At 32.9% G+C, this 10,103-nt stretch overlaps 1 long non-coding RNA gene and 1 pseudogene across 2 annotated transcripts; both read right to left on the reverse strand.

Annotated features, from left to right (window-relative positions):
- Window positions 1-573: 573 nt before the first annotated feature.
- On the reverse strand, window positions 574-3,529 carry LOC114411977 (annotated as a pseudogene).
- A 1,627-nt stretch (window positions 3,530-5,156) lies between these two features.
- On the reverse strand, window positions 5,157-6,848 carry LOC114411979. 2 transcript variants are annotated; one of them, XR_003666564.1, is made up of 4 exons: window positions 6,733-6,848; window positions 6,045-6,649; window positions 5,735-5,937; window positions 5,157-5,640 (listed from the first exon to the last, which is right to left on the reverse strand). It is a non-coding gene; the product is annotated as an uncharacterized LOC114411979 (long non-coding RNA). The 2 variants fall into 2 exon arrangements; XR_003666563.1 differs by having other exon boundaries at window positions 6,045-6,823.
- Between the last annotated feature and the right edge of the window lie 3,255 nt (window positions 6,849-10,103).

A 10,103-nucleotide genomic window follows, 5' to 3' on the forward strand; every position in this document is an offset into this window, starting at 1 on the left:
GGAGACCCATAAAAATCAAGAAAAAGAGAAAAAAAAAGGGAAGAACAATGAGCAAAGGAAATATCAGTTAAAGTAACTGAGAATGTTTATAGCAATTATACCACAATATTGGATCTTACTTAAAGTCTTTTGAACATGCAAGATTCTTCGTACTTATATATTTGATGTTCAAACATTAATTTATACAAGCAAGTCATTATTAATATCAAATGTTAACATTGTACAAGCACTGAATCATTGACAAATATTCATAATGTCACATATATTTTCAACTTCTCAAGCCATATCCTTAATTTCAGAAATTCCCCAAATAAGACTTGATAACTTTTAGGTACACAAATATTTTGTTTCAGGTTATATTAATTGAAAAATGAAAATGCAACCGCAAATACATGACAATCCCTCAACTACTTTTCCTTAATATTGCACAATTGACACGAAAACTTTGGGGATAAAAGTTTCCTATTGGTGTGTGGTTTTAAAAATTTTAGGTGAGCCAAGTAAATAAACATTGATTTCAAAAACCTTCAATATCTCGTCGTTCTTCCAAAATGAATTTATGCAATGGAAAGATACAAGAACACTGGAATATTATTAGTTAGATCAACGTCTTACATGAGTATAAGACGGCAAAGATGAGCCAGGAACAGAAGCCCCTCCTGCTTGGCATTGGTAGCTTAACTTGACTAAAATAAACAATCAATAAAAGCAATAGAAGTACAGCAAAGAGAAAAGTTGGAGAAGACATGACCTTGACATTCTTTAAAGTTGAAATAAGAACATGGAATTTGTGGCTTGTACTATTTAACCACAGAAATTTCCCTTCAATCAATGCAGCTCCTAAGGTCCATGAAATGTCACCTGGACCAAATACCATTTCAACATCACCAAGACACAGACCATATTCAATCAATGATGCCATATAAGCCACCTGCAAACAAAATTGTCCAGCATAATTTGGATTGTCTGAAACATTGCTCAAACCAGACCATAAATTTGAACATATTTGCTTGCCTGACTCCCAAACCATAGTTAAGTTGGTTCTTGGGCTTAACTTTAGCTTGTTGATAGGGGTGGGTAAACGGGTTCACGTCCATGGGCCGGCCCGCAGGGCCTGTGGTCCGCGTGGACTATGTACCAAATTTTTTTAAAAATCCATGGCTATATAGGATTTTAGGCCTGTCCCGCATAATCTGCGGGTTATGCGGGTTTGGCCCGCGGGATCCGTGGGTTGGCCCGCAAACCCGCAACCACCAGTTAAGCTCAACCACAACCTAATTAATCTTAAAAGCCCAGTCCAAAATTTATTTGCATTTATGTTAAAATTTATTTGATTGTTTTAAAACTTTTGTAATTGAGTATTTGTTAGAGATTTATTAAGAAATTTTTAAAAATATATATATAATTGAGTGTAATTGGTTATTTTTTTAAGAGAAAAAAATATATTTATTTTAAAATTGCATTTAAAAAAAAAAAATAGGCCCGCAAGGTCCGCAGGACGGGGGCGGACCAATATTTTAAATCCGTGTAAGAGTGCGGGACGGGCTACGCGGGCGGGCCGGCCCACTTACTCACCCGTACTTGTTGTAGACAAAAAAGAAGCTAGATAAAGCATGAAACTTGATTGGGTGTGCAACAGCTGTTAAATTAAGTATACCAGTTCCTGCAAGGTACACAATGAAATAGAGTAAGTTCCTAGCAGCCCATAATAAACAGAACCTATAACAACACCTTCCTCTTCCATGTTCCTTAAGCTATCTAGGAGATAGGGCGGTGCACATGTATGGTAAAGAAAAAGTGGACGCAAGCCAATTGTAGTCACATTATCAACATTTTAGGAATGAACTTTTTGATATGATTAAAGATGGGATGGGGTGAAGTTTCCTTACTGCTTGATCTATTTTTTATGTTGATGATTTTACAAGGGTGAGTTTTGGAGAACAGGTGAGAGGTTGAGAAGATGAAAGTAACTTCATATAGCCACTTGGCAAAAACAAAACTGCACATTTTTTACTTAAGCCAGTGATAAGTGATACATCCAACATTTGCTTTGCTGAAATTATTATAATTTTCAATTCACATATATATTCTACAGAAAAAAATATTAAAAACAAGTAAGGCATGAATAAAAAAAATAAAAACCTACAATGCAAACAAATGATTATACCCTTACCAATACCAGAAAATGAACTAGCTTGACAATTTTTGCTAACGTTCAGATGTGACACTTTGGAATCACTCAAGTTCATAGCAGCAGCAATAGCTAGTTCTTTGCATTGCTCCCTATCAAGTTCTCCGGTAAGACGTAAAGAATAATGTTCACTTTCCTGGTGTTGGCTGCGATTTTTCTGATAAATGGAAGCCAATCCAGAGCAAGAAAGGCACGTATAGTTTTGTGCAAAAGTTGATACCAGACAAGGATGTCTGAGCTCAGTTCTTTCCACACTTTGATTGTTCCTGAGCATGAGAAACTGTCCTATCAAACGCATCATTTAAGCCAAATGCAGGCAATGAGTATGCCAAAATCCGAGGTTCTGTTGAGCTGAGCTTCAATCTCATCATGTGCACATCATCCCCAGCACCATCTATCTCTACCACAACCTGCAACGATGAGCCACCCAAATCAACAAGTCCCAAAGTGGGAGACCCTGGGTAGCTATCGAACATGCCCATTTTGTGGTTCAAAGCCACCCAACCATAATAAGCTTCCTCCCTCCCACTCAAAAACCTTATCCAGCTCTTGCTAAACATAAAGTTATGATCTTTCACAACAGCCTCGACGTCCCCCAAGACCCGGCTCGCCTCCTCCCTGGGGAGCCTCCTCAACTCAGCAGTAGCCAAGACAAAAACAGGAGTTTTCCCTTGCATTTCTCGCGGCACCAGATGCTCTGCCCACACAATCAAAGGCTCCAAAGCCTTCCTCACTCCCAAAGAATCATTAAAATGTTGTGTAACCCAGGTTCCGTTTGCATACAGTGATATTCACAATAACTTTTCCAAAGTGAACTACTCCTGGTTGCATTATCAGGATAGGAGTGAAGCAACACTGGCAAATTCCCTTTGCTTATTCCCTTTACCCCTACCATCCACTCATACACATTCACACGTGTTCCAGTGCCTCCACAATCCACAACCACGGTGTAATACGACGACGCATTGAGTTTCCCAAAATCAACCCAGAAACAATAGCAGCATAACCAAAATGACTAATGCAAATTTTATGAGCCATTTGTGTTTGGCGGTTCGTTTGTATTTCGAAGGGGATTTGGGAACTTCCATCAGAGAAATGATGTAATAATCATAGGAAGCCCCTTTTTTTAATGAATTCCAATATCAGGGTCGAGGAAAACCCGTATTTCACAAACAATGCCAATAGAAGATGAGTTTAGTTTACCTTAGGCTATAAAGTTATTGTAATTTGATCCGTAATTATCTGATGGATAACTCATCAACTGCTACTGAAAGGACTGAGGAGGAGTCTGAACTCTCAAGATCGGGGTTGATTAGGAGACTCCGCAAATTTCAAATAAATTTCTTTGGTGAATGGTGATTGCTTCGGTAACTTTAATTGATATCGGCATTTTTTTTTTCATTCTGATTTAATAAAAGATTATTATTTATACATTAAAATCACATCAAAATTTAATTTTAGTAGTATTTCGTAACTAATAACCCAATGATTCATTCATGATTCAACTATTAGAACTGACTTAACGGTGTGTCTGGATTAATTCACGGTCAAAAACAATCAATTATTTTTTTTGGTGAAGAAAAAGTGACAAATAATTATCTATATTCTTTTATGGTTTCGTCGAATTGATTGTTATAAGTATGATGAAATTTGTTTTCATTAAAATTTAAGGATGTACCGGATTAAATTTTTGAAAGACTATTTCAATATAAAAGATCACGTGGAAATTATATTTATGTTTATCAAACCAATCCAATTTGTTGAATTTTGAATTGAGTCACAAGTTGTTTTAATATGTGAACTTGTTGATTCATTGATTCCGTTAATTTGTATTAAATTATTATTAATATATGTAATATATAATATATACTTTTAAAATTTTTAAAAATCAAATAATATTAATTATTGATTACATAGACTTCTCAACCAGTAAGTAAACATGAATGCATCCTTAACCTTCTAAAAAGATTTCAAATCTATTTACAAAGAGTAGGTCTCATAATGTCTCATTAATTTTGATAGAATAAAGTGTTTGAAACTCATTCTCACCATGTTTATTGAAACTCCTTATGTTGAATATGAAATATTTAGTTTTCTATTCCCATGGATAAATAGATAGGTAGGAGTTAGTAAATAGGGGTGTGTCAATATTATAAAATTTTCTTTTTAATAAAAAATCTAACAAGAAATAATTGTGTTTGATTTATTTTATAAAAAATTTATCTTATAAAAAATATTACGTTCTAAAAAAGAATAGACAAAATTAAATGTATATGTTGATCTAACTCAATCCAAACTACAAATGAATTGGTTTGAATTGAGTTTTATTTATTTTTTCTTAAAAAATCAACCAAAATCAATTCGTTCAAATTTGATTGGGTTGAGTTATAAATTCGATCAAACCCAACTCAAACTAGCTTACACCCCTACCTATAACAGAATGATGAAGGACATCAATGCACTACAAAAAAGAAGTGCTTTAAAATTTCCCCTATAAGTTGTCTTTGTATACTTAATTTTTTTTCTTTTTTCTTAAAAAAGTTACAACACAATCTATGAAACAAAGGCTCAGTCATTTTCATTTACATTCAACCTTAACCTTCAGCAATTTTCTGCCTTCTTTCCATTTTTATCCTCAGACAACTATCTATATTGTTCAATTTACATCTTTCTTCATGATGTTGGTTTTTTTTTCTTTCTATTAACGAATTTAGTTTGCACTTGATTTTCAAACTACTTACTTTCTTTAGCAGTATATAGGAACCTGTAATTGGAATTTGGAAGGGACAGTCACTTTCTTATCTTATTACTTGTTTAATGGAAAGTAGGAACCATAGTGGTGAATAAGTTAATCGGTTCTGTCAATAAGGAAAAAGTCGCGAACAAATATATTCTAATTTGGATAATTGCTAAATGATGAAAGTATATATGCACTTGGTTTTGCAAGATATAGGAAAGATGTAAAGAAAGAATAAGGCATCCGCGCACTCAGAAATTTGTTATGCTTTTCCTGAAAACCAGAACAGTTAAAATGGTCTACAAACTATCTTCTAAAAAGAAGTCCAGATTTTGGAGATGCATTCAAATCTTAATCAATTTAAGAGCTGAAGTGAATTCCACATAAGATAAATTTTTTTGCTCTCATTTTGATTAATTGAAATTCAAATTTATGTTGACAAATAGCACATGTGCATCTTAACATGGGGTTAAGGGACTCTAGTTCCTAAAGGCTCCAGAAATACACTAGCTTTAGGATACAAGCCAGCCTCTTTGAGAGTCATTCTCATTTGATCAACGCCATAAGCTCTTCTTGGAAAGTTTGATATCAATCAGCAGTTTCCAATCCCTGGCAAACCTAATGAATCAATGTATGAGAAAATGGACTGGATTTTGTTTGTGTAAAGGAAAGTATGCTCTCTTCTTTCACCGTTTGGAAACCTTATGAGTATCTGCAACAGAAAATTTTGACACACAATTAAGTTCAACACAAGTTAAACTTTGACATGATATTAACTTTGTTGTATAGGACTCAAGTATATGAACCTGTGTGGGCTGAGACTCGCTTCCTTTACTAGCAACTCCCTTGTCTCCCTTTTCTTTATTGAACTCATTCACTTTGCTGTTCTGTTTAGTGACATTCATCGAATTGTTAATCAATTTCCCATAATTTCTGTTGTTGTGAGCTTCCGCCAGCTTCTGAACTCTCTCCTCTCTCTTAGAGGTAAATTATTGGGTTTGTCTTTTTTCTATTTTTAGCAATGAATGTTAGTTAAGCATTTTGAGAGTATATATTTAGATTTTAGATTAAGCTTAAATTAGTAGTTAAAAATATGAAGAGTGGAGAGGTATACACCTTGTCAATTTGTAAAGCTGCAAGATATGCAGCATCTTGTTCTTCTCTGAGCCTACGGTCAGCTCGGATCTTTTCTTCCTGCTTAGCCCTCTCCTCTATCCGCAAGTCCACCCCAGCAAACAAAATTCACGTCAAGAAACTGGATCACCGGCTCCAAACACAGCGTTTCCTTGCAGAAAACGGGTGGTCAGGCGAGTGGAGGTATATGAACAAGAACTTGTGATCTTACTCAGCTAACTTCATGGATTCGACGAAACGGAAAGCATAGAAGAAAGGGTGTTTGGTGCCAAATTGCTACTCAAAACTCTCTAGAAAACTCCATTCATCTTGAACTACTACTTGACCATGTGGTTGTGGAACATGATGGTCTTGAGGCTGCAAAGGAATATTTGTGTGCTGATTTCTTCTTCTTCCTCTTCCTATAAAGCCCATTCCATCCTCCATTGCTCTTGAAATCCCTCCCATTATGCTTCGAGGAAGACTTGCCATCCTTCGAACAATCCCGTGATCCCTCACTGTTGATGGCATTTCTTTCTGTGTCTACTTTCCACACTAGTCCCTCCAAATTATTCTTGAAGCAACTGCATGCTTTAATTTCGGGTGTTCTAATGTAACATGGTTAAGATGATGAGAATTTGTAGAATCCAAGATGTATGATTATCAAAATGTTAAAGGGAATCAAGTTTACCATGCAATGCCTTTCTTTGAAATCTTGTTCTATGGAAAAGACACGGGAGGATTGTCCAAGAATGTTTAGATGCCGCACTTGTTTTTCTTTTAGATAAAGTATAAAGAGGATTCTTTGCTTAAGGCCGAATCCGCCGTTCATTTTGTAGTTCTGCATCAAATTAATGCTCTTTTTGTGTAAAACAACTAGGAGAAATTATTACATAACTCTGGACTGATATCTGTCTTTATAATCTCAATCAATTTTTACAAGATATATAATCAAATTTTCATTTTACAAGACAGAGTTAATAGGATTCAGTTATGCATCGCGTGAGACTTAACTAGGTTGAAACCATAATAATTCTAGAGCATATAATAATTTCTCAACCGTTGAGGTGTATTCATGTAGATGGGGGATTATGATGAATATGGGATCAAACCTATTCATTTCCTACGTTGCTTTTGAATTTTCATTATTCCGAGACAAAAGTAAAGTAGCCAAGTAGTAGAGGACCGTATTTATATGCCCAATGAAAATTGAACTTTATTCAGGTAGTGTTGAGTATCACTTCGGACTGACAAAACCCAACCTCTGACTAGATTTCACACAAAATTGGTAATTTCTCGCTTCTGTGCATAACAACTCGAAAGAAGGATAGAAGAATATTTTACACGTTCATTGCCTGAAAATTCATAGGGCTAAAGTGCTATACTGCTCAAGCATCTTAGAAAAATATGTTACCCTCTTTATTTTTTCCTTTTTTGGATCACATCACTTGTTAGAATGTTGAAGTAGTGCATGTGCTAACAGATATGGCAACAGATGATGACCTCTTCCTTTTGGACCACACATAGGGTTAAAAGCCTAATCAAATCTATGTGAAGTATGCTAACCTCCATAAGCAGCCCAACACAATTAACTGTCAGTCTAACAACAGAGCCTGCAAAATCAAGGCCCAAGTTACTAGCAAAGCAAGCTAACCTGTCCGCAATTCTGTTTATTGTTACCTACATAAAAATGTAGGGTTGGAGGAGCATCTTAAAAATATGTTTTATCTAAGTTTTTACTTCCTAATTTTTTTTCAAATTCAGTTTTTAGGTCTTTAAATTTTTGTTTGATTGATTAAGATCCTTTAATTTTTTTCATTAAGGTTTTTAGTCCTCAAATTTTTGTTTGACCGATTAAGATCTCTCAACTTTTTCATTAAAACTTTTAGTTTCTAAATTTTTGAAAAATTATATTTTTAGTTCTTGAAATCTCATTAAATAAATAAAAATAATGAGTTCATGATAACTGCGAAATTTAGGTTTAATTGATAGTCAAATTAGACAAGAATGATTAGATTTCATCTACGTTATTGTTGTTTTTAATATAATAATGACAATTTTAATGTCATTTTAATTCTTAACTAGGGAAAACTTTCTCTATAGTCATTTCTTCCCTCCTTATCCATTCCTATTTTTCTTTCATTTCCATCAACCCCTAAAGTGTAAAGCCTTTCATGTTATGAGAGGCTAAACCCCGTTGTTGGGGGCCTAATGACCAAACCCTTGTAATGTAATTCTTTCCTACTATCTATTTAATGCAATTTTAGTTTTTATTGTTATTTTTTGTGCTTATTGTTATTGATTGTGGTCTGATCATCCATACTCATGCATCTGTTTAGCACGTAGACATTGGAAATGTTTATTTTTAAATAACTAAGAAAGAACATCTGAATGAAATCATGCCTAGAAATAGAATGAGTTTGTTTAACTTATTTATGCATCTTTATTCTTAATGCAATTTATTGTTTTATCTTTGAAAAGGAATTTGGGAGAGAAAATAGATAAATTAGACTATTTCAGTTGAGGAATCCAGGGTTAAAGTATTAGAGTAGTTGTGAGTAAAAACTGAGATAATATTAGATAGAAAAAAATTATTAATATTACATCTCAAGTAGTTTGATATGCTAGGCTCCAACATATTTGCATTCTGAATTCATCTTTCACATCCAAAAGTTGTTATCTTTTCTACTCTGTCTATTACTTAAAAATTAGGTTTACACCAAAGTAAATACAAACAAAGTTTCTGTAAACTCGACACCCAAACTTCCGTTTTAAACTTTACTACTTATGATAATTTAGTGCATTTACTAATGAATTAACAGTTCAAATTTTATTTAGAGACTAAAATCTAAAATTTAAGTTTAGGAACTAAATGTCTTAATGAAAAAAAAAAACCTTAACCTGTCAAATAAAAAATTTAAAAATTAAAAACTTAATTAACCCTAAAAATATGTATGTTGCTCTAGTCTTTTCCCAATATTCCTTTGACTTAAAAACAAGATATTCAATTCAACATGATGGCTCTGGGATTTGTGTTTTGTTTATATGGTTCATAGGATAGGAGGATCGCTCCGGGTTTAAGAACACTTGAATGACTTCTCTGTCACCCCATCACAAAGATGATATGCACCCATCACACCTTTTGTGATGTCCTACAATTTTGTTTAATACTAATAGATATGTATTATTATATGGTAAATGTTAATCAGTGTGTCCAGAATATTAGTTAAAAAAATTAAAATATAAATATTTTTATTAAAAGGTAAAAATTATATTATTTATGATCATTTTTATACTTTCTTATAATTTACACAATAATTATTTTTCACTTTCCACTTTTAGTTGTTTAATCAATATATCCAAAGGGTATTGGTTAGTGAGACCTTTCGTATATAATCAAAGATTACATTAATACTTCATTGTGACAACCAAAGCTTTATACAAAAATCCGTGTATCAAAAAACATTACACAAAGTCCAAATATTTTTAAGCACGTTTACCATAAATTCCTTGTGTTAGTTTTTTTTCTTTTTTGGTGAAAAGTTCCTTTTAGTTAGTTCCCACACAGAATTGGTAGGTTTAAATTCGGTAGAATTAAATTCAATGTGGTACATTGAATGAGCTGAAAGTAATTACAGATGTTCCCTCTCAAATTAATAGGTAGGTTTAGATTCGACAGAATTAAATTCAGGATGTGGTACATTGAATGAGCTAAAAACATTTTTAATTAGAGAAATTTTAATAATATACTTCCTTCTCTGTAGAATATAAATAACAATTTTTTTTCTCAAATATAATTAAAATTCTAATTAATTTTATCTTATTTAATGAAATTATCTTTAAAATATTTTTTGACTAATAAAGTTAAATACTTTTTTATATTTGATATCAAATTCTAATGAAAAATAATTTTAAAAAATATTTTTTAATTAAGATTTATACCATTTAATGATGATAACTAAGTTCTTTAATAAGTCTGAAATATATGTATTTTTTTTCTTCTTATAATCACATCAGAGGGATTATTTTTTTATGTTGGATGAAATTTATTAGAACTTATTA

This window comes from Glycine soja, chromosome 5 (assembly GCF_004193775.1).
Source record: "Glycine soja cultivar W05 chromosome 5, ASM419377v2, whole genome shotgun sequence".
In the NCBI taxonomy this organism is placed as follows: domain Eukaryota; kingdom Viridiplantae; phylum Streptophyta; class Magnoliopsida; order Fabales; family Fabaceae; genus Glycine; species Glycine soja.